Below are 27246 nucleotides of genomic sequence, written 5' to 3'. Positions count from 1 at the left end.
ACCATCCAAATGTTGCACACTGCAGGGCCCAATAGTGTACTATGACTGCACTTTTTTCTTAAAAACTCTTCTCTTCCCTAGCATTACTAATTGTCTTTTCTCTGCTCTCTCTGTGGCTCTGTCTATTTTCCCCATTTCTTCAGTTCTTTCCAAACTTCTTATCACTCCAGGACTTCTACTGCAGAACCCCAGATGCAAAGCAATGCACAGTTGCAGTCGCAAGCCTGTAATTAGACTCCTCCTTTGCAGTGTACTGTCTCAAGCCAGTCCTTCTCTTCTAACTCTGCCCTCCCCTGCTCTCTGCCAGGCGCAGCCTCAGCAACAGCTGCTGTCACAGGACAAGCAAGACAAATATTCTTCAGGCAAGATCAGCAAATCTGCCCCTAACTGTGACCAGGGCACAGGATGCCAGCATAACCTCGAGACAGGTAGGAGACAAAGCAGATCCCTGGGGGGGTGGGGTGTGCTCAGAGGGGGTCATCCCACAAGCAAGGAGACTCCTCGTGATTAAAGGTCGAGTTGCAGTTTACACAGCGTATCTTGTGTTGGATCTTCATGTCAACCCTGTGAAGCTGGCAGGGCAAGGTATCATTATCCCCATTTTACAGATGAAAAACTGAGGCTCACAGAGACATCACATGATTCGCCAAAGTTCACAGAGTTGGGACTCTAACCTCTGGTTTTCCAACTCCAAATCCAGGACATTTTTGTACTACCCACTTTCCTGCTCCCATGCTTAGAGCCTAATGAAAATCAGGCGAGAGGGCACAGGCAGCATCAAGTCATGCTTCACCTTTGGCTGGATTTCCCTCAAGCTTTGCACCAGGCAGGGGGGATTTGGGAAGGCAGCGTCTCTCTGCCCTGGCCATTAGCTAAAGTTGAGATATGACTGGGCTAATTAAGAGAGGACTTCATTAAAATCTATGCTTTAGTCATCATTTGTACTAAAAATAGAATTTCTTGCATTTCTAATCCTATTAGCTCACCGGCCCAGCTGAAGCATGTGTTGTCTTTACTGATCTACTCTGAGATTGGTTTGGACTTTGGGTAGAGTTTTTCCTTGATCACTAAAAGGATTTATTCAGACACAATAGAATGGACTCAGTTCTGTTTTCTAAATTTATCACAATGCACCCCCTTTCCACCCAGAAACTCAGGTGGATCTCGCCACCCTAATTTAGGTGCATTGTAGGAATCGTGGTAAAGCATTTTCAGACCGAAGGCCTAAATACTCCCTATTCTATAAAATACCCATAAAAATAATCACGTAAAATAATAGAGAACACAGAATATTAGAACTTAAGATTTCTTTTTAAGGAAGAAGAATCAGTAGCTGGAGTAGAAGGAGCAGCAAATGGGTTTCCTTGAGCAGAAGCAAGAACCCTCTGGGTATCAGACCTGGAGCGAGTAGGGGAGCGGGGAGGAGGGGGCGAGGCACTGGGAGGTGTAGGTGGGGCTATGGAAATTCTGCACACAGAAGGCAGTTTTCGTGGTTCAGTGAACTTCAAGTTCTAAAGGCTGATGGTTAAAAAAAAAAACGGCTGATGGTTTGGGATAAGGGATGGTACTCCCAGAAATGTTCACCCAGACCTCCGGTGACAAATAGGATATACCAAGAACTGGCATCTCCTCGCTGCCTCCTAAGTAGCAGTGCTGTCCTAATACACCTTGGTCCAATGTTTGCTTGAAATGTGTGTGTGTGCGCGCGCGCGTGTGTGCGTGTGTGTGTGTGTGTGCGCGCGTGTGCGTGTGTGTGTGTGTATGTATGCTGCACATCTAGCACTGGGTGTGGAGAAAGTCCTGCTGGCGACTCACTGGCCCTCCCTCCCCCAGAAGCAACTTTTGATCTGTCGTTGATGGTGGGACATCACCAGTAGGGTCTTACACATGAAGAGAAGGCCAAGGGACCTTCCCACGGGTGATGTGAGTGTCCCCTCCTCTCCTTCCCTTCAGAAAAACACAAATCCCCACCACAGGGAGCCCCGGCCCCTGCCTGCTGTTGCTGAAAGGAAGCTGCTTTGGCCACGTTCCATTACGTGCAGGGGAGTGAGAGTGAGCCAGCTGCTTCCCGCGGCTGTTAGGATGACCACCCGACCACCTGATTCTAACCCCACCCTCGGGAGTTCTCCCTGCAATCTAAACCACGGCCCATTCTCAGCTGAGTCGGAGCCTTTTCCCGGAATTGTAAGCAAACGGACAATCCTGAGGTCTAGAACCTTTCAAAACAGACCTGAGATGTTTGGTGTCTGAGGTTTCCCCAGCCTAGAAGGGCTCCACCCACAGGTCCCCCGCTCAGAAGGCCAGGGAGGCTCTGGGCGCTGAGCCTGGGGAAGGCCAGCTGGTAAGCAGTCTCCCAGGCCCCACGGCTAGAGGGACTCCAAGGCCCGCTCTAGAGCTGGCAGTTCTGCCCCAGGCTGGCTGAGACCCCGCACCTCCACCACATACCACCCACAGCACTCAGAAGGGACAGTGGCTTTGGCCTGTTTTCAGGAAGGCAGAGGTCAGCTCAGCCTCCTTCCTGCCCTGGTATCTGGACACCAACCAGCCCGAATGGCCAGGCGTCCAAGATGCCCTGGGGATGATGGAAGCCCTTCGCCCTGGGTGGCCCAGCTTTGTGCTCACCGCGTCTGGGGCTTCTAGGCACAGAGCCAATGCTTGCCTCTGTCCGGAAATGGACACTGGGATTTGGCAGTGCTCCAGGGCAGAAGCCACTGAGGACGATTCTGTCTGAGTCTTTCAATCCACTGTAATAATAATAACTACTATATCAGCAATAATGATAGCCAACATTTATTGCCTAGTATGTGCCAGGCACATGTACTAACTTATGCATTCCTCACAAAAACACTATGCTGTAGGTGCTATAGTTAGCCTCATTTTATAGGTAAAGAAAATAAGGCTCAGAGAGGTTAAGCAACTCCTCTAAGACCACACAGCTAGTAAAGGCTGGAGCTGGGATTTGAAGTTAGACAATTGCCATCCGAGAAGCCACCATGTTGCCCACCTTAAATCCGAATTTCTCTTCCCTTTTGGGATCCTGTCATCCTCCGGCCTGATCAGGAGATGGGTCCAAAGTCCTGGGGCCACATGTGGCTTTGGATCTGGCCATCACTACATGTCAGGCAACAAGCACTCACTGAGCGCCCACCGCTTACCAGTCCCTGGTGACACGTGGGTGAGTAAGGCAGGCTCCACGTCCCACGGGAGCTGCCAGGTACATAAAGAACAAGGGCGTATAAATACATAAACATGATGTGATGACATGCGTGCTGTGAGAACGTAAAGAAAAGTGTGACTAGCCCCATGCTAGGGTCAGGGCAGCATCAGAGGCTCCATGGAGGAAGCAACATCTGGACTAGGTCTCAAACGATGGGCGGGTTGCCAGGCAGAGCCGTGGGGACAGGGTGTTGCAGGCAAAGGGAACGGGATGCTCCGAAGCACAGAAGCATTACCAGTTGTGAGCAGGGGGTGAGCTGGGCAGGGCCCGGGGCTGAGCCAGAACTCTAGGCCAGGTGAAAAGCTCGATGGGTCTTGGACGTTTGAGTGTTATCCTGGGGGCAGTGGGGAGAGGGGGAAGGCTTTGAAGCAGGAAAGGAATAAGATCTGCCTGTAGAAGAGAAACAGGCCACAATCAGGAGGATGGATTAGAAGGAGACGAACTGGGGGAAGCTGTCAGAGAAGCCCTGGTGAGAAAAGGAGAGGGTTCAGATGAAGGTGAAAACTGGGAGGTGAGCAGAAGGGCGGGACGGAGACTCTTCAGAAGGAGAATCAGCAGGACCCGGGGATGGGTGGGGCGTCGGGCAAAGGATTCTGGGGGCTCACAGTGGCCGCTGGTTCCATTAACGTGCTTGGAAGAGCATATTTGAAGGGTGAGGGAAACAGTTCACCGGCGTTAGACATGTCTGGTTACCAACGGTGAAGATGCTCCCGGGCAACTGGAAATATGGGCGGCACTGTCACCCAGGAGGAGACAGGAGCTGGGCACAGAAATCCCTGTGTCGTGGGTGTGTGGATGTGAGATACAGCCGCTAGTAACTATGAAACAGCACCAGGGAGAAAGGGCTGGGAGAGAGGGGCGGTCGGGGGAAAACCAAAAGCAGATGGTGGGACCCCAAAGCCGAGAGAGAGAGAGAGAGAGAGAGAGAGAGAGAGAGAGAGAGAGACAGAGACAGAGACAGAGACAGAGACAGAGACAGAGAGACAGAGACAGAGAGAGAGAGACAGAGTAGGAAAAAGGAATCAGGATGGAAAATTAGCTCACTGGCCAACTTGGTAATAACAATTTTAGTGAAGTAAACTAAAGCCCTTCTTTATTTTTCTCCTCTTAGCACCTCTCATGGCCCGATGTTACGTTGTAGTTGTCATTTGGGGGTTAACTTTCCCCCCCGGCCACAGTGTCAGGGACCTGGCAGGTTCTGCAGGTCGGTATTCTCAGCACTTACAACAGTGTCTAGTTTATAGGTGGTGCTCAACAAATGTGCTGAATGAATGAAGCAAAGGAGGGAGGGAGGGAGGGAGGGAGGGAGGGAGGAGCCAGATTTCAAGGGGCTAAAGTGCTAAAGAAGTCAAGAAATGTTAACGAACATTGTAAATCAACTACACTTCATTTTTTTTTAATGTTGAAAAATAAATTAAAAAGGAGTCAAGAAATGGAGCCAGACTTTTCCTTCCAGTTTGGCAATACAAGAAGAAAGAAATATTTATCAAAGCTCTGGAGTCCCTTCCCGGAGAGAGAACTCCAGGCCCAGATGGCCTCACTGGTGAAGCCTGCCAAACATTTAAGGAAGAATAATACCAACTCTACACACACTCTTCCAGAAACTCGAAGAGGAGGGAACGGCTCCCAACCCATCCTGTGAGGCCTGCATCACCCTGATCCCCAAACCAGGCACGGCGTTCCAAAGACAGGAAAAACACAGACCAGGATTTCTTATATTCATACCTGCAAAAGGTTTTAACAAAGTGTCATCAGCAAATTGAATCCTCCTATTAAGAAGTGGAATCTATTTCCCCACCCACTGAACCTGGCTGCCCTTGTGATTTCTTTTATCGATAGAAGGCAGCAAAAGTTCCAATTCTGAGCCCAGGCCTCAGGAAGCCTCACACACTTCCTGTCTGCTCAGCTACCACGCCAACGAGCCCAGCCTGGCCTGCTGGATGGTAGGAGATTACATGGAGCACAGATGAGCTTTTCTCCAGCAAGGGCCACCTAAGACCAGCCAGCCCCCAGCTGACCCACCTGCTGGCCACAGAGACATGAGAGAGACCAGCTAAGCCCAGCCCATATTGCCCACCTACAGAATGAACTAAATGTTTTCTCTTTTAAGCCATTACAGCCTCGGAGATACTGCAGGTTCAGTTCCAGACCACCGCAGTAAAGCGAATATCACAATAAGGTGAGTCATGTGACTTTTTTGGCTTCCCAGTGCATATAAAAGTTACGTTTACACTACACTGTAGTCTATGAAGTGTGCAATAGCGTTATGTCTAAATAAACAATGTACACACCTTAATTTTTAAATACTTTACTATAAAAATTGCTAACCATCATCTGAGCCTTCAGCGAATTGTAGTAGTAACATCAAAGACCACAGATCACATAAAAAATAATAATGAAAAAGTTTGAAATGTTGTGAGAATTACCAAAATGTGACAGACATAAAGTGAGCAAATGCTGTCAGAAAAATGGTGCCAGTAGCCCTGCTCAAAGCAGAGTGGCCACAAACCTTTAATTTATAAAAAACGCAGTATCTGCAAAGTGCAGTCAAGAGAAGGGGCAATAAAACGAAATGTGCCTGTGCATTTCAGGATGGTTTGTTACACAGCAAGAGCCAACTGACACAGGGGAAACTCTGCGTTGTTAGATTCAGAGTTCCTCAAAGACAGAAACCATGTCTTACTCATCCCCAGTGCCCAAGGTTACTCAGCAAACACTTGGTGAATGCCTGCTAGTTTGCACGGCTTTGGCGGAAGAGCTAACAACCGCCATTCTGCCAATGACTGCTGTCTGACCCCATCAATTAAAGAGCTCCCTGCTGGCTGCTGTCATCCAAGGAGCTCCCTATAATTATGCCACCCACTAAACCCACACGCCAGGCCCAGAGAAGGCTGGGACCTGCAGGCACTCAACATGTCATTCAGATTAGGTGGCTGAGGTGAGGCAGGTGTCAGACTCGGGGTGTTTGCCGTCCTCACAGCCATTTGGTTAGGAATGCTCTTCCCTTCACAGAGCATCTCGTATTAGTGACTTTCAAGTAGCCCTCAGGAGATCAGAGGCACTCACTTTAGCAGCCTTTTCATCTTTCCTAAACTGTCATTTCTGTGGGTGAACTTTGCCAGCAAGTTAGGGACTGGGAATCACTGCCTACAACTCAGCCAGACCCAAGGGGCCCCAGGACCAGGAACCCAGGCCTCCACCTCCAGGTAAGTTAACCCATGAAGGGGACAAAGGTGAGAAGACCAGCAGGAAGTAATACATGCAAAACACAGAAGAGCACAGACAGAGCCAGACTGGACCGCAGTCTAGCAGCCTAACAGCTCAGTGCCTCAGTTTCCTCATCTGTACAATGGGGATGACAATGGTATGCCCACCTCCTAGGACCATTGGGAGATAACAGAGTGACAGTGCTTAGAACAGCATCTGGCACAAAGCAAGTGCTTTGTACATGCACCGATCATGACCAGCATCACGGTCAAGGCGTTTCTTAGAACTGCCACGTCCAGACCTTTCCCCTCCCCACAGAGTTCTCTCCTTGTCCACTGCCACTTTCAGGTGGCAGTCATCAAGCAGAAATAAATCACCCAGCTGTCTCCAGAGGGGAAGAAGTGCAAACAGACAACAGGCAGCTCAAGGCATGTGGACAGTTAGGGGATATTTCAGGCACCGTCCTCACTGTACTTGCGTCAATGTTCCCCCAGTCAGCCATTCCTGCACCACCTGCAGAATCTCAGGTATATCCACGTACCACCTGTGTTACTAGTAGCCTACTCACTTTTTAAACTTACATTTTTATAAAAAGAAACCTTATATCACAACCGAAATGGAAAGTTAGCAGTTGCCTGCCATAAATAGAGGGTGCTGGGAAGAAAGAAATACAAGGAAAACAGAAAAATGTTATTCAATTCGAGCTAGAAACTGTTGCTGCTCAAGACTCTGAGTCCAAGGCCAGCTTCCTTTCCCTCTGCTGAAGCAGGATGTCACGTGTGTTTGGGAAGTTTTATTAAAGACATGTTAGCACAAAACTGAGATTTTCTCCTTGGAGGGTTGGGAGGGAATTTAAAAGAGAATGATTTAAAAGGGATTCTATCTTATTTAATGCTGTGTATCTAGTCCACCTGAAGTATCTGTGGTCATTAATTTTCTGTGTCAACTTGGCTGGGTCACAGAGTTTCTGTGAGGGTGTCTTTGGATGAGATGATGATTTAAATCAGTGGGCTTTGAGTAAAGCAGATTGCCCTCCATAATGTGGGTGGGCCTCATCTGATCAGGTGAAGGTCCAAACAGAACAAAACACTGACATCCCCCTCACCCCCGAGCAGCCTTCGGACTTGAATTGCAACATCAGCTCTTCCCTGGGTCCCCAGCCTACCAGCCTACCCTGCTGATTTTGGACTTGCTAGCCTTCATAACTGCGTGAGCCAATTCCTTAAAATAAACCCCTCTCTCTCTCTCTATAAACACACACACACACACACACATATACACACACATCCTATTGGTTCTATTTCTGGGAGAACCCTGCTTAAACACAGCGTCTCTCTATTGGGGTACCCAGCCCATACAGACTCACTAACCTGAGAGCTGGCAGGTCATGTCCTTTAACTAGGGGTTTGGGGGCAATAACAGGAAGGGATGCCCTCTATTAAACACCCAAGATCAGGCAGATGCTGAGCCAGCTAGGGAGCCATCCCCATGAACTTGAAATGACACTCTAACATTTCCCCACCAGCATGGCCCAGGGGACTGTGAGGTTGCCCTGCTGGAAAGAAAGGCAGGCCCCCAAACCTCTTGCCCTTCCGACTGGGGAACCTCTGATGACATGTGTCTGCAGCTATGACACAGTCCAGCCGTGGAATTGGGAAACAGACCCCACACAATGAGAATTGCAGACTCATGCAGTCTTAGCTGAAAGGCACTGTGTGATCATGCAGAACCACCCCTGCCCCAGTCTCTGCCTGGATTATTTTTATAGCAACCAGTTTCCATTTGTATGGGCCCCAGGAATGGAGACCTCACCACTTCCTGACACGGCACCTGATAATCGGGCCCTAAACATTAGAAGAAGGTTTTCCAAACTTCAGTCACTGGCTTACCTCCTTCCTGAGTACCACCGTGAGATTTCACTTCATATCTGTCATTAAATAAACCCACTCTCTAACAGAAATACATGTATTTCAGGAAGAAATATTTTGCTCCTGGGAATGGAGAATCAGCATGACCTGCCACAGAGACTGATCGTGAAAATTAATAGCCACCCCCTGCAAAAAAGTTCACAAGTTCTGGTTCAATGCTGTTGTCCACCAAAGGGCTGAGCGAAGACCTGCTCTGTCTGGTTAAAGAAGGAAAAGTAAGGTCGAAGAGACGTCTTCTTGATGGAATCCCTGGCGGCCAGTGGTTAGGACTCAGTGCTTTCACTGCCATGGACCTGGGTTCGATCCCTGGTCAGGGAACTAAGATCCCACAAGCCATGTGGCGTGCCCCCGCCCCACCCCCCAAAAAAGGAACAAAAACAACAGAGTGTGACAGCCATAAAATGGAATATTACTCAGCAATGAAAAGGAACAAAAGGAACAACACACTACATGTACAACACCATGGATGACTCACAAAACCTTATGCTGAGTGAAAGACGCCAGACTCAAAGAGTGCATACTGCCTGTGACATTGCGACTTATAAAAAATATAGCTTTAAAAAAAAAGAAAAAGGAAAACTAGAGTCGAAGAGGTATCTTCCCCTTGATGGAATCACAAGAGCTGAGAGAACATTGAAAAGGGAACCACTTTGTCATTGAGTGATTTAATGTCATTTAATGTCGTATCCAGCAGCACCTAAAATCACTCTAGCATCGTGCAGAAAACAGCCTTACGGAGGCTCTGCCTTCCGCGGATTCCAATTCTCTCTCAGGTGGTCCCCATGTGCCCTTCAGTCCTTCCCACCATCCCCCAGCCTACTCAGGTGGGCCCAACCTGTCCCAGACCTAGGAGCCTCGCTTAGCCCCAGGGGCCCTGGCCCCCAGCAACCTGCTCTAGATCTACAGGAATTTCACCAGTGGAAGTTTCTTAGGAGCCAGAAACTAGGACAGGACTGGACAGTGAATTAAAACCTGGGGAAGCAGAGAAACTGGAGGCCTCATCCACTGCTGCTGGGAGTGTAAAACGGCGCATCCACTTTGTGAAACAGTCTGGCCGGTCCTCAAACGATTAAACATAGAGTTATCGTAGGAGTCAGCAATTCCACTCCTGGGTAAATACCCAAGAGAAATGAAAACACTAGCACAGAGAACTATACTCACGATCTTGTAATAACCTACAATGGAAAAGAATCTAAAAAATAATATATATATGTACATATATATATATATATATATATATATATACACACACAATAACTGAATCACTTTGCTATACACCTGAAACTAACACAACATTGTAAATCAACTATATTTCAATAAAAAATTTTTAAAAAGGAAACGAAAACACATGAGCAACAGAAACGTACAGGAATGTTTACAGCAGCGTTATTCACAATAGCCAAAGGGTGGAAACCGCCCAAATGTCCATCAACTCATGAATGGATAAACCAAACGGGTTATATCCACACAACAGAGTATTATTAGGCCATAAAAAGAAATGAAGTACTGATAGACTCCACAACACGGATGAACCTTGAAGACATTATGCGAAGTCGAAGAAACCAGACCCAAAAGATCACACAGAGTACGATTCCATTTACACAAAATGTCCAGAATAGCAAATCAAGAGGGACAGAAGGCAGATCTGTGGTTAATTAGGGCTCAGGGGGATGGGAAAATAGGAGGGTGATCTCTAAAGGGTACGGGGGTGTTCTTCTGGCCGTGGTGAAATGTTCCAGAATTGACCGTGGGGATGGTTGCACATATCTGTGGATATACTAATATACACTGAACTGTACTTTTAAAAACTCATTAAGAAAGAGATTTTAAGAAGTACAATGAGAGAGCTCTGAGTCCACTGGAGGCTGGTATTTCAACACCCCCAACCCCCTGGGTCTGACACAAGGACACCTAAGAGCCCTCTGTGGCCCCTGAGGTGGGACGGAGGGTAGAAACCATGGGTCAGGACCCCAGGCCTCGAGTTGGTCTGAGCGAGAAGTCCCACCCCACCCACCATGGCGCCCAAAGGTGACCATCCCACACCTACAACTGACCACCCACCCCCTAGCTGAGACTGATCCAGCCCCTCACTTTCCAGGACACCCCAAGAGTTGGGGAGCATGTGACCCCATTTCCCAGCCGTCCCGAGCATACAGTAGGTGCCACTCGAGGACATGAGCACATGGACCACTCACTCAGTCCTGACCCTCACAGAGCGCCCCAAAGAGCCAGCGGGATGAGTCAGGACCCCAAGCTGTGCCCTTCCTTCCCCAAGGTCGGGGGGAAGAAGACTGAGCTTGCTTTCCCCCCCCACACCCAGGGCACCAGGATGTTTGCACGAGCTGTTCCCTGTCTAGAAAGTTCTTAGATCTGGGGGTGAATGGCTCCTTCCCTTCATCCAGCCTCAACTCCAAAGCCCCCTCCTCAGAGAAGCCTTCCCAGACCATCCAAGATAAGTGACCCTGTTTTATTTTCCTTAAACCACTGCACATCACCTGCTGTTTCCTTCTTGATCTCTAGTCCCTTCTTTTGTTCTGTCTCATCCCTCTTGACTGCAGGCAGGGGCTTACGTCTGTTTTGTCCCTGCTGTGACAGTGCCTGGCACACGGTGGCTCGAGGGATGGTGACCTGTCAGGTGCTCTCCTCCTGACTCAGGCCTCACCCGGAAGGCCCAGAGCAGCGAGGAGGTGATGACCGGGAGAGTGTCCAGTGAGGGGCCCTCACTGGTGATGAAGGCTCGGCACCCTCCTGTCCCTCGGGATTCTCACGGCCTCCGGCTCATCTCTGAGGGCAGGAGCGTGAATATTCTGAGGTCCCTCATCCCCTGCCTGCAAACTGCAGAAAAAGCACCTGGGACAACACAGGTGAGGTTGGGGGGGGCTCAGGCCAGGCTCCGGGGCACACCTGGGGCCGTGAGCCCAGGGAATGGGGAGCATAACTTCCCAGGCATCTCCAGACTTCTCGAAATTCCTGGGGAGAAGGGGAAGCTGCGAGTCCTTAGCAGCCAATACTCACCGCAGCTGGGGGTGGGCACATCATCCAGTAAAGGGGACCTGGATGGGTCACCAATGGTGTCAACACTACCACCATCATTCTGCCCTGTGTCCCACCTGTACTATTCATGACCCACACTGTCTTTAAAACACGAGTCTCGGACTTTCCTGGTGGCGCAGTGGTTAAGAATCTGCCTGCCAATGCGGGGGACATGGGTTCGATCCCTGGTCTGGGAAGATCCCATGCGTGGAGCAGCTGAGCCCATGTGCCACAACTACTGAAGCCCGTGCGCCCTAGAGCCTGCGTGCTGCAACTACTGAAGCCCGAATGCCTAGAGCCCGTGCTCCGCAACAAGAGAAGCCACCGCAATGAGAAGCCCGCGCACCGCAACGAAGAGTAGCCCCCGCTCGCTGCAACTAGAGAAAGCTCACACGCAGCAACGGAGACCCAACCCAGCCAAAAAAAACCAAACCAACCACGAGACTCACTTGATTAATTTTTCAATGTGTATTATACCATAAATGGAAAATCGGTGTCACTTGCCAAGAGACTGACATTTTACTAATACACTTTAAAAAAAACATGAGCGTATTACAGTTTGTAACCTTGCCTGTATGCTACAGAAATCATCTCCAAATGCCTGTGGGCGTGCAGACCACACTCTGGGCGGGAGGATGATTAAGTCTCTTCTGGGCTCCGGCCTAGAAGAATGTGACCCCGTGTCACGCTCATATAAAGGGACGCTGACCGTGCCACTTGGGCCTGATGCCCTCCAGGCAGGGCCAACTACAGGAGGGGGAGGGAGCCGCTGCCCAAGCCCCTCCCCCACCCCTCCCCCACCCCACCCCTGCAACCTACAGCTGGCTCCTCACCCAAGGTGTGAGGGCCCCCCTTCTGCCAGCCCTCCCTGGGGTGGGCTAAAAAGCAGGAAGCCGGGAGGACACCCTCTCTCAGCTATTCATGCAACAGATATATTGAGCACCTACGGCACCCTTAGCTCTGGGCTGGATGCTGGTGTTACCCCAGGGAACTCAACAGATCCGGTCCCTCAAACAAAGACCATCAGAAGTAATGGAAGTGATTACCGATTAGACAGAGGGTTCCTGTCCAAAGCAGAGTTCCCAGAACACCCTTCTCCACTCCACACACATGTGAAATACAGGAATCAAGATGGTTTTGCCCAGGGGAGGGGTGGGCATGAGTTCTGTTCTCTGTGACCAGGCTGTTAAGGGCAAAAGACCCTCATGTGGTCCAGCACCCTTAGGACTGAGAAAGCTGACTTTGGAGGAAGAACACCGGCCTCCAAGACACCCACTGGCACATCTGCAGCAAAGGTACTTTCTTGGCCCAAAGGGGCAGGATTGTTTCAAGAGGACGCATATATCTGTATTGAAAAAGAGGGATGTTGATGGGATATATCCATCCAATAGAGCAGGGTCTGTGGGGTCCAGGAGACTTGGGTTCAATCCTAACCCCCAATTTTTAAGACCCCATTTCTTCATCTATAGGGCAGGGGTAGTCATTACCTCATATGGTTGTTGTTCATTTTAAATGAGATGGAGGATGTAATGCACATGGCCCAAGCTGCTCTGCACCTATAAATGCTATACTAAGAGCAATGGTAAATTATTGCTATTAAGACTGGCAAAATGTAAGTCATTTTCTCCTATTCTCAAACACCAACCTAAAGCACAGTTCCTGGGCTTCCCTGGTGGCGCAGTGGTTGGGAGTCTGCCTGCCGATGCAGGCGACACGGGTTCGTGCCCCGGTCCGGGAAAATCCCACATGCCGCGGAGCGGCTGGGCCCGTGAGCCATGGCCGCTGAGCCTGCGCGTCCGGAGCCTGTGCTCCGCAGCGGGAGAGGCCACAACAGTGAGAGGCCCGCGTACCGCAAAAAAAAACAAAAAAATTAAAGCACAGTTCCTGACCCAGGTCTTTATGTGTTTCTCTGAATTTTCTTCAAAGGCCCAGACTCCCATTCTCAATGGTCTCCTTGATACCTTTCCAGAGATCTCATAATGGCCCTATTAACACACCTTAAATGTACCACGTTGCCCCCTCCCCAAACCACCCCTTGTCTGTTAACAGCACCCAGAGAGGAAACCCATCACGCCCGTGAGGGGTCCACAAAGGGATGTTTCAAGAGGCATGTTCCATGGGGGCTGGATGGTACACGTCCCGGTTACCTTGCCCCTGAATTACTGCACTGCTGCCACCTAGTCTGTCTACCATGCCCTCCCACTCCTAAAGTTCCCCGCCCCAAAACCTACAAAACTCGCACTGCTTAGTGAATTCAGGGAAGACTATTTCATTATTATTGAACTTCATGTACACACGTAACCCGTGAATATATTCTCTCTGTTACAAACAAGACTGGAGTCCCGTGGCCCATTCCTTCCTCTCCCCTCTCCCCACGGCAGCCACACTGATCGATTCTGATGTATCCTTCCAGCCACTTTTCTTGCACACATGTAATAGGTACGAGGCCACAGGAATGCGGCGACATTTATAAATAGCCTATTTCTTCATATGTTGTTTCGCTACTTGCGCTTTCTTTTTTAGTTCAATAGTGTCTTATAGGTTTTTCTATATTGGTACACACAGACGAACCTCGAGGTTTTTTTCTCTGCGATCCAAATTTTTTAAAAAATTTTTATTGAAAATACAGTTGACATACGATATGTTAGTTTCAGGTGTGCTACCTAGTGATTTGACCTTTGCACACATTTCGAAATCATCTCCCCAAGTCTAGTGGTTCAATATATTACATCCCATGGCTTAATCACTGGAGGTTTGTACCTCTGAATCCCCTTCACCTATTTTGCCCCTCCCACCCACCCTGCACCTTGTTCTTTCTAACTTCTGTAACATGACTGATGGATTAGTTGCTTCTAGGTTATTTCCACTTTTTTCCTTTTTCTCTCTCTTTTTCATCCCAACATTGCTGTGTGAACATCATCATGCCTGCCTCCCTAGCCAGGTTCATTGGGATGTGGAGGGAAGCCCCCTTCGCCTTCGCCCTCCCAGCTCTGCCTCCCAGCCCTGCGCTCCCTTCCCGCACCTTGCACTGCAGGCTAACTGGACGCTCAAGGCTTCTCAGGCAGGGCTCCCGCCTGCAGCCTCGGCCTTTTCTTTCCCTCCCTTCTGCAAACCCGGAAACATCACTGCCCAGGGAAATTCTAGGGACTCTTCCGAGTCCATCTCCAGTCCTACAGCCTTAAGGAAACTCTTGAACACCACGACATGGGCTTCCCTGAAACCCCACCTCGTGACCCCGGTCCTGGCGCCTACATCCTTGGACCCACCATCCTCTTCGCTGGACTGTAACCTGCTTTGAATAGAGGGAAATCCCCCTTTGCCTACACAGCTCACTGCCCAGTCACTTAATAGCAGCCCTCAAGATGAGAGTGGGCAAGCCAGCCCCTCCCTCGGCTTTCCTTTGGTTCAAGCAAACCACAAATATCTCAAGCCACTTCCATGTATAATACATCAATACACCGACTCCTCCGAATCCTGGAACAACCGTCCAAGGTCATCCAGGCAGCACGATGACCCTCATCAAAGATGGGGAGGACTCCCTTGGAAACTGAGTGGCGGGTTTGGTCTGAAGCTGAACCTCGGGGCCTCTTTGCAGAAGACGAGCTTGGGTGGGGAGCTTACAGACATTTCAGGTTTAGTCATGTTGTCAAAAGGATGAACATCTCAGCCCCAGTTATGCGAACTCCCAAAAGGCAGTCAGTTACTCCCGCACTAAGGTTTGTGCCAAATCCAAGGATCACCTGTGCTTATTAATTATACCCTCCCATTACTTAAAAAAATTTTTAAAGTTTAAAATATCAACTTAAGTTTCACCCTACACAGTAGTGAAACTATGGGTCTGTGTGCTGTTTGTGTTTTTTTCCCAACTACCAACTGAGAAAAAGACCTAATTATTCTTTTTCGTTTCATGTTCAGCTGTGAACTTTTTAAAACGATCTTGGTTACCACCAGTGATAACACGCTTTGGGAAACGTTCATTAGAATAAGATGAATGAGACTTTGGGTCATATTTATTCTCTGCAAAATTTTTAAACTAATTTCATTTTAAGGAAAGCGAGCCCTCCAGAGAAGTTTGTGATCAGAAGCGCCAGAAAGAGAAACCTTCAAAGCGACTTCTCTATCAGGCAAACTTACTTGCTCTTAGGCTACAAGCAATTTTCACTGAGGGACTTAACTTGTCCATCTCTGCATCCTGCAGGGTGATAGATGTTTCATATCCACATTTCTCAGAACAATCTTGACGCCAAATATCACACCGGCGACCGCTCCCTCAGCTCTAGACCCAGGAGTGCTAGGAAGCTTCTAGAAGCTGATGTCATCCAACCTGTCTGAGGAGGGCAGGAAGCTGGGCAATCTCTTCACCCTCTGTTCCCTTTTGGATCAACAGAAACCCAGCCTCCCCAGGAAAGTGAGAGCCCTGGAAATTCAACTATTCAGGTCAACAACTCCTTGTTAAACCCTTGAGATACCACGTGAACAAACCACGTGTCTTCGGATGGGAAGACGGTCCTCCTCCAGCCTCCGTCTTCCTACTCACCCCCGCCCCCAGGATGGACGACATCGTCAGAGCCCGACAGCTGTGGCCGGGAGCGACCCAATGCCAGTGGGAAGTGACCCACTGCCTGAGCATGGCTCCCGGCCCACCTTTCCCCGATCAGCATACCAGACGGACGACACATGCCATAAGGGTCCCTGACCCTGGGGACCTGGCCTGGAAACCCACTGACCACTCCCAGCCATCAAGCTCCTCAGCAGTGAGTCCCCAGACCCAGATCTCGTCCAGGTACTGCCACCAACTTGCTGAGTGACCTCGGGTGAGTCACTCCACCTCTCTGAGCATCCTTAGCTGGCAAACTGGGACTTTCTAAGGCCCTTTTGTCCCTGAAAATCTTAGTCCATGGCTGCCCTGAATGCAGAGTGCTCTCACCCCTCCCACCCTCTGCCCAAGGCTTGGCTGCCTGGAAGAGCCCCAGTGGCTGGAGCAGAGCAGAGCTAGTGCTGCCACGGGTGTTGGGTTACCAGGCCGGCACTCTCCCTGGGTAGCAGCTCTGTCTCGGATATTTTTAGACTCCCCCCTCGGCCTGTCCCTAACAAGAGCCAGATACATCTGACAATTCGCCCCATGGGTCAGTCCTGCCAAAACTGCACTTTTGGGTCACTCCTGCAGGGAGCAGACTCCATCGCTCCTGGGATGAGAAAGGGAGCCTCCTCTTCCCACCACCCCTATTCCTACCCCCATCCTTCCCTGGACAAGATGAAGCCAACATCCAAGCGGCAGGCTCCAGTTCTGTCTAAGGTGCCAGCTGCCCTCGCTCCCTGTTCCAGCTGCTGCTGCCAATTGCCTAAGCCCAGTAAGACGTCCCCGGAGCCCATCCTCCTGCACTGGAGTCCTGTCGCCGACCTTTAACTGCCTCTTCTGGAAGGACTCTGCTCCGCAGTCCCAATGCCTGGGACCGCACCCCACCTTTGGGGGATGGCTGCCACCACCCCGTAGCTGGGGAGCCCACCCCCATCCCGCCTTAGGCCCCGAAGCCCATGTCAGAGGCCTCACTTGTCCACAGAGCTGGGCAGCGGCCGCATGTTGCAACACACACACACACACACAACTATGTGCACCTCCCCAGGACAGCGGCTGCACTCCTGCCCTCCAGACGAATCCCGCCAAGCAGCCAGCAATCTACCGCCACCCCATCTGGCCTGGAAAGGCATTCATGTATTTTTGTCTCGACAGACTTCCCTTCCTGGTCATGTCTGGCAGAGTTTACTATGACACAGAGGCGGCCTCAGCTGTGCCCCCTTCAACCAGGAAGGCCGCAGAGGGCAGGAGAGTCAGCACGCGCCTGGGGTGAGAAATTGGCCTGTTGAGCCTCCTGTGAATCACCTGTTGCTGGAAAATGGCGAGTCCGTGCGCACACACGCGTGGTTTCAGCTCCTGCCCTGCAGATATCATGCGCACGGCAGAGAAAGGAAATCTAGGTGAAACACTCACTTCCATTCCAGAAACAAAGGGCCTTAGACACGACTTGTGTGTGCAGGGGAGTGGCGGGGAGGGCTGGATGGTTGTGCCCTGTATTTACAGTTAGTGGCCACAGACCCCTGTGGCAGCTCCATCAGCTGTAGCGGCTCCATCAGAGGCTCCATCCGCTTCTGTCCCCTTCCTTGTCCCTTCCAGCCTCCTGGGGAAACCTGGCTCGTGTCCCTTCCTCACCCGCCGTCCACTTCCTTACTGAGGCCAAATTCTGGGGAGAGGTGGCCAGCAACCGTGAGCGGATTCTGGAATTTCTAACTGAATCAAACTGAAGCACAGGTGGCTGCACACTCTCTGTTTAATTGTGGTAAAATATACATCACAGAATATTGAGCACTTTAACCACTTTTAAGTGTAGAATCCAGTGGCATTAAATACACTTACAGTGTCGTGGAACCATCACCACTCCCTATACCCCAAATGTTTTCATCCCCCCAGCTCTGTACCCACTAGCAATAACTCCCCATCCCTCTCTGCCAGCCCCAGGTACCTCTGCTCCACTTTCTGACGCTCTGAATTTGCCTATTCTAAGTGCTTCCTGTCAGTGAAATCATACAATATTGGGGCTACCAGCTGCTTAAGACCCTCTCCAAGCCCATTACCTTACTCCTCACTCTGCCTGTCACTTTTTAGACTGGCCTCTGCATTTTAGACACAACTAAGTTAAAAGATCACCCCACCTCACCCCACATACACATCTTTGCAGCTCGGGAGGGGGCACTGCCCCTTTTCCCAAACCTGAAACTGGGCTGTCATTCTTGTTCCAAAGTAAGAGGTGGGTCCTGTAGTCCGGAGGGAGGGCTTTGCTCTCTGTAGTCTCCCTCAGGCACAGGTGCCCCCAACTAACCCCCATTTATGAGGTTCCCATGTCAGTCCCAAATTAGGGCCTCCCTGAGGTATATTTAGGACCCTGGATTTGGGGAGAGTGTGTAGTCCTCCTGTATACGAGCTCTAGGCTCCCCCTTCTCCGGACCCATGGGTGGGGCCCTCGTAGCCCCCCAAGCCCAACCGGAGTGGAGAGGGGACAGGCGTCATCCAAGCAGTGCCTCCAGCTCCTCCGCTCGTCCAACCTAAGGCAGTTGCTCCCTGCCGCTGGGGGGCGCAACGGAGCCGCCGCCGGGGCCGAGAGGGGACCCAATGACCCAGCCAGGGCGCAGCGGGTCCGGCGCGCTCCGTGAGGCGGGGGACCGTGCGCCAAGGCGCCGGGGGACTTCACACGACGAGAGGGGGGCTACCCGGGACTCCGAGAACCCTGGGAGTGGAGTTGGCGGGGGCGAGGGGAGTCGCCCTGACTCCTCCCCAAACTTTTCCCGCCCGCCTCGACGCAAAAGGCGAAGGAAGCAGTCCGGGGGTGGGGAGGTGGAATTCGGGGTCCCGAGCGAGCTCGGCGCAGGCGGGAAGTCCGCGCCCTCGCAATCTGGCAGAGGAACAGTGGATTTTCGGCAGGGAGGGGCCTCGGCCCCTCCCTGTCCGCCACCAATTGCAGGGACCTCTCTCGGTCCGGTAAGTGCAGTGGCTGGCGACCCCGCTGCCCCGTCGCTCGCAGCCCGGAGCCCCCCGCTACCTGCGCGCGGCTCCCGGGCGAGACCCCGACTCACCGGACTCTGGCGGCTGGACAGACAGTCGGGCTGGGGCGCGAGGCGAGGCCGCCGGACTGTTTTGAAGCTCTGGGCTGGGACTGCGCGCCCTCCCTCCTCCCTCCTCCCTCTCCGTGGCGCCGAGCCGCCTCCCCACGTCCCCCCTCCTTCCCCGACCCCGCCTCCCGGGTCGTGATGTCAGGAGCCCGGAGAGCAGAGTGGGAGGGACCGCGGGAAGCGGGTGGGGGACACTGGAGAGAAAGGCCGGAGCCTGGGGAGCGCCCCCAGCCCCAGCCCGCCTCCCTGCGCTACTTGGGCCAAGTTTAGGGCAGAGCTGGTAGCGCAGTTCTGGGGAAAGAGGGAGAAATCCGAGCTTCCTCGCAGCTGGAAGGCATTCCGCGCTGCGCTCGCCCTTACGGGTTTCCAGCTGCCCCTCCTCTCCTGCCCTTCTTCTCCCCCGTTCTTCTCTTCCCTTCCGGTAAGGGTTAAGGACGAGTATTCTGGAATCCGACTCCCTACTTTAGAACCCCTTCCCTGGCACTTTTCTTAACTTAGTGATCTCCTTAATTTTGCCTGCCTCAGTATCCCCTTCTGGAAATGGAAGTCACAATAGGACCTCTTTCCTTGGGTTGTTGTAAGGCCTGAAAGTGTCATACCTGCGCGGTGCCTGGTACATAGTAAGTGCTCAGTTAATCTTAGCTATGGTTATTTTTATTTGCCGACATAGAGTCTCTGGCCTTGGTGGGAGGTGTCAGGGCAACCAGGGACGCAGTCTTAGGACTCCTCCAGGGTCTCACTCACACAAACCATCTTTTGACCCCGCAGTTCTGGAATCTACTGTCCCTGGCAATGACATCAAAAGACAAGGAAATATCTTTCTCTCCAGCCTCAGTTTCCCCATCTGGGAACTGAGAGGGCTGATCTGCCCTGGAGGTTCTTATGGGATGGGGGAAAAGACCAGAGGGGCCTGAGCCCCATCTGTGGGGCTGTGGAGTAGGGAGGGAGGAGTTACTGTATTGAAACACTGAAGCAATTCCAAAACAGGACCACAGCATATTACAGTATATTTTAAGCTTTTAACTGAACACAGTGATGTTATTTGCACACACCCCAAAATATAAGGCAATGGACTTGTGCTACTAACAAAAGAATTAGAAACCCTTTTAAGAAATGCTAACTTATTATGCAGTAGCTGGTCTGGCTGGGACGCCATGCTTAAACTTTCTGATGCGTCTTTTTTCAATCCTGTTGGGGAAGTCTGCAAGGCGAGAGCCTCCTTGGGTCTAAATTAGAAATCCTTAGGCGATTTGAGGCCCCTTCCAAAGGGCCACCCCACACCCCATCTTGAGGTTCCCCAGCTGGCCTAGTGTCTGACCTGCCACATCTCTTTTAATTTTGAAATTCTATGGCTAATCAAGACTTTCATCTGCCAAGCAAGAGATTCTTTGTACGGCTGGAGAGGGGGTAGGAAGGTGTTCATTTGAACTGAGACCCCACATAAAAGGGGAGGAGAGTGGGGTCTGGCTGCTGCAGAGGAGGGCCATGCAGGGCCCACCCACCAGCAGGGACAGTGATGCCTGCCTGTCCCATGGCCACCTGGAGGACAGAGAAAACCCAAAAGTCTCTCCCAGAATGGACAGTCCAGGTAGAGGCTGCAGCAGGTGGATTTCTGCCGTTTGCTGAGCCCTCACTCTGTGCCAGTTACTTTACAAATACTGTCATCAATATAACACGACAGTCCATGAAGGAACTAAGGTTCAGAGAGGCTACCTAAGTAACGCGCCCAAAGGCCCTATTCAAGGGATCCAGTGTGGATTCGAAGTCAGACTGACTGTGGCAAACCCCGCTCTCCTCCTCCCACTATATCCCTATTTACAAAATGCTCACCAGGGTCAAGCCATAATTTCTACCATACCCACTAGCCACCTGAACAAGTATTCACTTAATATTTTTCTTTAAGTCAACTCTATTTATTTAACTCTATTTATTTTTAAAAAGGAAGCCCTATATCATCACGGTAAACAGGAAACCAATTCCAACCACCAAAACTAGAAGACAAACTTACAAATATAAACACTACCCAGAGAAAACAGTGTGAGTACATTCTAACCAGATACTGTTGCTTGAGAGAGTCCACGAACCTGAGGTTTAGGATCTATTAAAAAGGGAGATCAGCAAGAGTAAGATGGGTGTTAGACTCACGCTAGGCACAGAAGGAGACTTTCTCCTTCTAATCAGAACTATTGCAAGATCACTGGAAAAGGGAATTACGTTCCCACTCCATGATTCAAGGCTGGGCAATGCCTCCTCCTCCAAAAATCACCTCCCATTTGCCTTCTGGTGGGGCATGCCCCACACGAGGAAGAACCTGGCCAGACACCAAGATGCCTCTCTAGGACCCAGAGAAAGGAATGATTGATTGCATCTCTCATTTGTTTCCAAACCTTCTCCGGAGCCCCACCTACCTGTGCAATTCACCTGCTCCTTGCACCTCTTAGTTTTCTCTCTTCAAATCTACACCTGTCTCTCCCGGAAGACTGGAGGCAGAAACCTTCCTTATACCCACTGTATCCCCACTCCTGGTGTTTCAGTAATAAGTTTGAATCCTCAACATGGTGTGGGGGAAAAGTAAGAGTGTGTTCAACTGAGTTCTGGGTCCCAGTTCTTCGCCCCGCTATATAGTAGTGTATATCCACACTGCAACTATAATCTCCTGGCTAGGAGAGCATACTCACCCCCTTGGCCTTGAGTTAAACCACGTGACTGGTTTTGGCCAATGAGATATTAGCAGATGTGACACATGCAAAGGCTGGGATTGTGCTTGAGCGGTAGGGCTTGCCCTCTTGTGCTTTTGCCATTTGTATAAGCAGAATAAACCTCCAGTAGTCCATTGTCCCCAGAAAAATGAGACATGGGAGCAGAGCTTCCCTGCATGACCCACGGAACTTCCATATGGGGCTCAGGCTGCTCCAGCCAAGCTGCAGACACATGAATGAGAAATGATGTCTATTCTTGCACGTCATTGAGGCACCACGGTTGTCTGTTTCACAGCTGTAGCTGGTTGGTAAAAGGATCATCTCATATGGGGAGAGAGAACTGTAAGGAAGGCATGGGAGGTCATGGAGAAGACTGGGGCGTTCGTTCAGGGTTGGAAAGAGAAGTTGGTTGAGAACTCAGTGGTCTCCTGTGTGTCCTTTCTGGCTTGAATGTTTTAACGTTCTGCCAGTTTCTTGTGACCTATTCCTGTTGACTCTTTTCTGTTCTCAGAAAGAATGACTTGGGATGTCCATGCCTGCGGGCAAATCTGATCCCCGACCTCAAGGCAGCCCAGTAGGACTTGGAGTTGTAGCAGAAGAGCTGATGGAGAAGAATATGTGGGCTCTGGTCAAAAAGGATGGAGATCTAAAAGAAAATGTGACCTAAATTCATAGAGTCATGATGGGAATGGATCAAATATGAATGTGATTCAACCAGCGAAAACTGCTTTTGGTTGGTGGGTCAGTTTCACAGATGATAAGGGTTTTACTAACTTCCATTTAATAACCATTTCCTTTGCAAACAAACTGGTAGATAAGATGGCCCCGTGTGATCTGCCACCTGGTGTTCACAGTCTTGTGTACTCTCGTCCCCTTAAGAGTGGGTGGGGCGTAATGACTTCTCATGACTAGAATAAAATGAAAAAACGATGGGATGTCACTTCCATGGTTAGGTTATAAAAACTATGACTTCTGTGTCACCAGCACATTCTGTGGCCCTCTAGGCTTGCATGCTTTCATGAAGTACACTACCATGTTAGAGAGACCCACAAGGCAAAGGACCAAGGGAAATTCTGGCCAACAGCTGTCCAGGTACAGAGACCTTCAGTCCAACAGCCCCCAAGGACCAGAATGCTGCCAATAACCATGTGATCTTGGAAGCAGATCCTTCCCCAGTTGATCCTTCCCCAGCTGTGGCCAACACCTTGATGACACTGAAGCAGAGGGCCCAGTTAAGCCCTGCCCAGCTTCCTGACCCACAAAATCTGTGTTAAATGTGTGTTGCTTTAAGCTGCTAAATTTGAGGGGGGTGGGGTTGGGTTCTATTGTAGACTTTGTATCAGTCAGGATAGGCTAGGTTATGGCATGATAACAAATGATCCCACGATCTTTGTGGCTTGCAACACAAGTATTGATATATCTTGCTCACAATATAGGTCCATTATGGGTTGATTTTGACCGTGGGTCCATATCATCTTTACTTCTGGAGGCAGGCTAGTGGAGCAGCCTCTATATGGACCATTGCTGGTCTCAGGGAATTAGGAAGATAAGATGATGAACCACTCACTGGCTATAAAAAGCTTCTGCATGCTCACATTTCATTGGCAAAGCAAGTCATGTAGCCAAGCAGCAAAAAAATCTCCCACTAGCCATGTTATCCTGGCAAGTCACTTCACCTCTCAGGGTCCAACACTATCTTTGCATTTTGCTTACAGTGCTAAGTGCTTCTAGGTGTAGGAATGTAGCAAGCACATCTAAAGGCCTGCAAGCAACATTTTCTCTTGGCTACTCTTCCAGATATGGAGCAGGATCCTCCAAACCAAAGGCCCTGCCACCTGCACTTCTAGACGGGGCTTAGCTGGTTTCTCATCTTGCCGTCAAGAGACATCTGGGAAAGCCCTTAGCGCCTGCTGTATGGAGAGTCAAGAAATCTGAATTCCCAGAGTGGGATCTGAGAAATATGCTCTCTTGAGACCATTTCCTCCCTGTCGCCCACCTCCACAGATGGGGTCGGGGGCAGGATGGAGACAATGCTTTCCAGCAGAGAAACAAGCCCTCGTGTCCTCCCACTTAATGCTTGGAGCTCTGGGTCTCACCGCTTCCCTTTGTCATAAAATTTCCTGCCCAGTGCAAGAAGAACTCACAACACAAATATTGTCCATTTGACTTATGACTGATCACCAAAGACAACAGCCACAGAATTTCCAAACCTCTGGAGATTCCAGCCATGCCCATGCTGTTTGGGGCTTTCACTTCTCCCCCGCCCCAGCCAGGGAATGAACACAAGTGTACTGCGAGCAGAACCTGAGGGGTGAGTCTGGGTTTTGCCCATTATAGAAATGTTTGGCATTGAGACCCAAAACATCTGGCTGCTTGACTGCAGTTCTCAGTTTGCATCAGGAGTTTTGGCACCATAGGGACAGAGCTTCAGAGCACTCCCAGATTTGAATCTCCCTGAAATACAGTCAGAAAGAGTAACAGGAAGTGGGCAAGTTCGCTCCTACCACCAATGTCATTACCACCCAAACGTCTGGCGCCCAGGATGGCCCATGGGATGTTCTTGGCAAGTCACAGAAGAAAGTCCCCAGGTGTCTCCCAGCACGCAAGGTGGGTAGAGGCCAGTTCTCTTGGCCCATCTTCTGAAAAGATGGAGTACAATTTGGCATCGAGGAGCAGAAGGAGAAGAAAAAATTCCTGTTGTTAATAGTGCCCCAGGGTATGCTCTTGTTTTCCTGGGATCTTAAGTACAATCATAAATATTATTCCTTCAGTCTATGAGAGCATCCTTTGTACTTTTCTAAATATTTTAAATTTTTCAAAGAAATATCCTTTCCTTCCTTCCTTTCTGCCAAACAATTGCTCAGGGAAATAATAATTTTCCAATCTTTCACTTAGAGTGTACTTACTGTGACTCTTCTGGTTGCAAGGCACTGGGAAAAGAGCAGTGAACCAACGCGTTCAAAAAACCTTTGCTCTCTGGAACATACCAACCACCACTGGTCAGTTCTACTCATTATCCTGCTTGATACTGATACAGGTTTTGATTTGCTTTGCTTTCTAAGATTCCCGGATATGTTTGTGTATGTGGGTTGTCTCTTAGGCTATAAAACCATGGAAGCAACCCCCTAAGCTGAGTAAACTCTCAGGCCAGGCAACCCCAGCCTCAGGACTCAGGCCAGACTCACACACCCTTAGAATCTTTGGGTATAGGGAAATACGGATGTCTTCTATTTCCAATGAAAGACACACACACACACACACACACACACACACACACACACACACACACTACACTCATGGTCTCGCAGTTTAAAATTCAAACAGTGATAGGGTAGGAGGAGACCCAGAAATTCCTGTCTGTTCTGTGCTTCCGGGCAAGAAGGTATTTAAACCATTCTGGGCATTTCTTGAACTTAAAGTCCTTGTACCTGAACAGTCTGGAACTCCCTCCTTATATGGGATTAGAATCCTTTTGGACAGAGCCCATTTCTGTTTGCTCCCCTGCACCACAGCCCCTGAGAGGTGGTAGCCCTGCATAAGGCAGCCTCAGCCTCCAGCGACCAGCACAGAGGAGGTGCTCAGAGGCAGGCCTTCTCTCCCATCATGTTATTTACAATCTGTAATTATATTTGTTAAGTTTTTATGTGTGTGCTTTCTCACTCATTGTCTTCACTCCCCACTAGAACACAAGGTCCCCAAGAGCTGAGGCCGGCTCTGTCTTGCCGGGGCTTTTTCATCCATGTCTGAGCCATAGCAGGTGATCAGTCAGGGTTTCTGTTAGTCTTTAGGGCGCCTTTATGAAAATTAGAAAAAAATACCCCTTCCGAACTTGTCATTCAGAAAAAAAGCATCCTTTTAGTGCACACAGCTTGGTATAAAGATGGCATCTTCCTGCAAAGGAAAAAAAATGCCCCTTCCTCCAAGCAGACACAACCCCAAGCCAGGCGTATGGCTGGATGTCACCCCTTACCTCTCAGCTAGGAACTCTTGTGCCGAAACTGTGTGACAAGAGGCAGGAGCACAGGAATCAATAAATGTTTGATGAATGAATTAACGAATGAAATTCAAGTCTTTGAGGATATGTGGTGTTTTTAAGACATGTCTGCAGATTCTTCGATACTCAGCCCACTGAGAGCTTGCACTCATCAACGGGTGTCCAGTTGACCAGCAGAAAATGGTGGAAGTGATGCTATGTCACTTTCAAGGGTAGGTCGTCAATAGCCATGCAGGATCAGCCTCATTCCTGGAGCCAGCTGCTGGGGATGCAGAGATGAGCCGTGTCCTCGTGGAGTTTATAGTCTGGTGGGGTGGGTTATCATGTGGGTGGCCATATAATTTATCACCCAAAGTAAGACATTTTTAAGAGTGAAAGGGGTGCTATTAAAAATTGCAGTGGGAAAATAATCATAAATAGGAACCGTCCCAGGGAAACTGGGGTGCACAAGCACCCTAACAATAGTGAATTAATGAATTAAGTAATCATTCAGCCAAATGTGACAAGCGTGCTATGAAGGACAAGGAAGCCGGTGCTCTTTGAGCCTGCAGTAACGGGATTTGACCCAGGCAGAGACATCAGGGAGGGCTTCCCTGAGGAGGTGGTGCTGAAGGATAGCTAAGAGTTGGCTTGGCAAAAGGGGAGGGTGGAAGCAGCACGTTCAAAGGCCCTGTGGGTGGCAACGTGGTGGGTAAGAAGGTCTGAAAGAAGCCAGTGTGGCTGGGAAGGGGAGCGTGAGGATGAAGTTGGGGAAGGCAGGTGGGCTAAGTTAGGTTGGGGACTTCATTCCAAGAGTGATGGAGCACAGTTGAAGTTCTAAGGCAGTAGTGGCATGGTCTGATAGACTGTCATGTGGGAAGGTTGGGGAGAGTGAGAGTGGGCTCAGGCAGAGAAATTAGCAGGTGAGAAATAATAGTAACTTGGAATCCAAGGTTCTACTCACACTTTAGAATGATGCTGGGTCTGGGAGAAGAATAACCCAAAGGAGACTCAGAAGTCCCTTCAGAGAGACATGTAGAGGAAGTAACCTTATACAGCGGTCTGAGGGCTCTGGGGCTCACTTGTAATGAACACTTCTCTTGACCCAGTGTGAAGGGCTTGATTTGGTCCATTGGAGTGTCCGAGGGTGCCAATGTTTCCTGAAGAGCTGGGGATGTTTCCTAAAGATGCAAGGACCAGTTGGCTCAATTCAGGTATTAAGGAAGGGTCATTGGGCAGCTTCTGTGTGAGCTGTGCTTTGATGGTGGGTTCATTGACAAGAAGAGCATCAAAGGGGCAGTGTGGTTCCCTAGGACACCCAGTAACATTTGAAGCCTCATGTATTTACTTTACTATCTGACTTCCAAAGGGATTTAAGGCAGCTGACCATCAAAGACATGCACACAATAGAGCTGACACAAAAGGAAGCAAAAACTACACAGACTGACAAGGAAGCAAATATATGAGCCCAGAGATTTGGAAAGTGATTCCCATATGAATCACCTGGGAGAACCCATGAGCGATGCA

General features: G+C 50.0%; 1 protein-coding gene across 2 annotated transcripts in view; it reads right to left on the bottom strand.

Moving 5' to 3' along the window:
- EMP2 (epithelial membrane protein 2) overlaps positions 1-19177 on the bottom strand; it is a 38868-nt gene extending 19691 nt beyond the window's left edge. The window contains exon 1 of one of the 2 annotated variants that reach the window (XM_033839409.2): positions 19012-19177. The gene's annotated coding sequence lies outside the window, so the exon portion shown is untranslated. The remainder of the gene's footprint in view (positions 1-19011) is intronic. The other variant, XM_004328438.4, reaches the window with a different exon arrangement.
- Positions 19178-27246: the final 8069 nt, after the last annotated feature.

The sequence above is a fragment of the Tursiops truncatus genome, chromosome 15 (assembly GCF_011762595.2).
Source record: "Tursiops truncatus isolate mTurTru1 chromosome 15, mTurTru1.mat.Y, whole genome shotgun sequence".
In the NCBI taxonomy this organism is placed as follows: domain Eukaryota; kingdom Metazoa; phylum Chordata; class Mammalia; order Artiodactyla; family Delphinidae; genus Tursiops; species Tursiops truncatus.
This window is presented reverse-complemented; position numbering and strand designations above follow the sequence as displayed.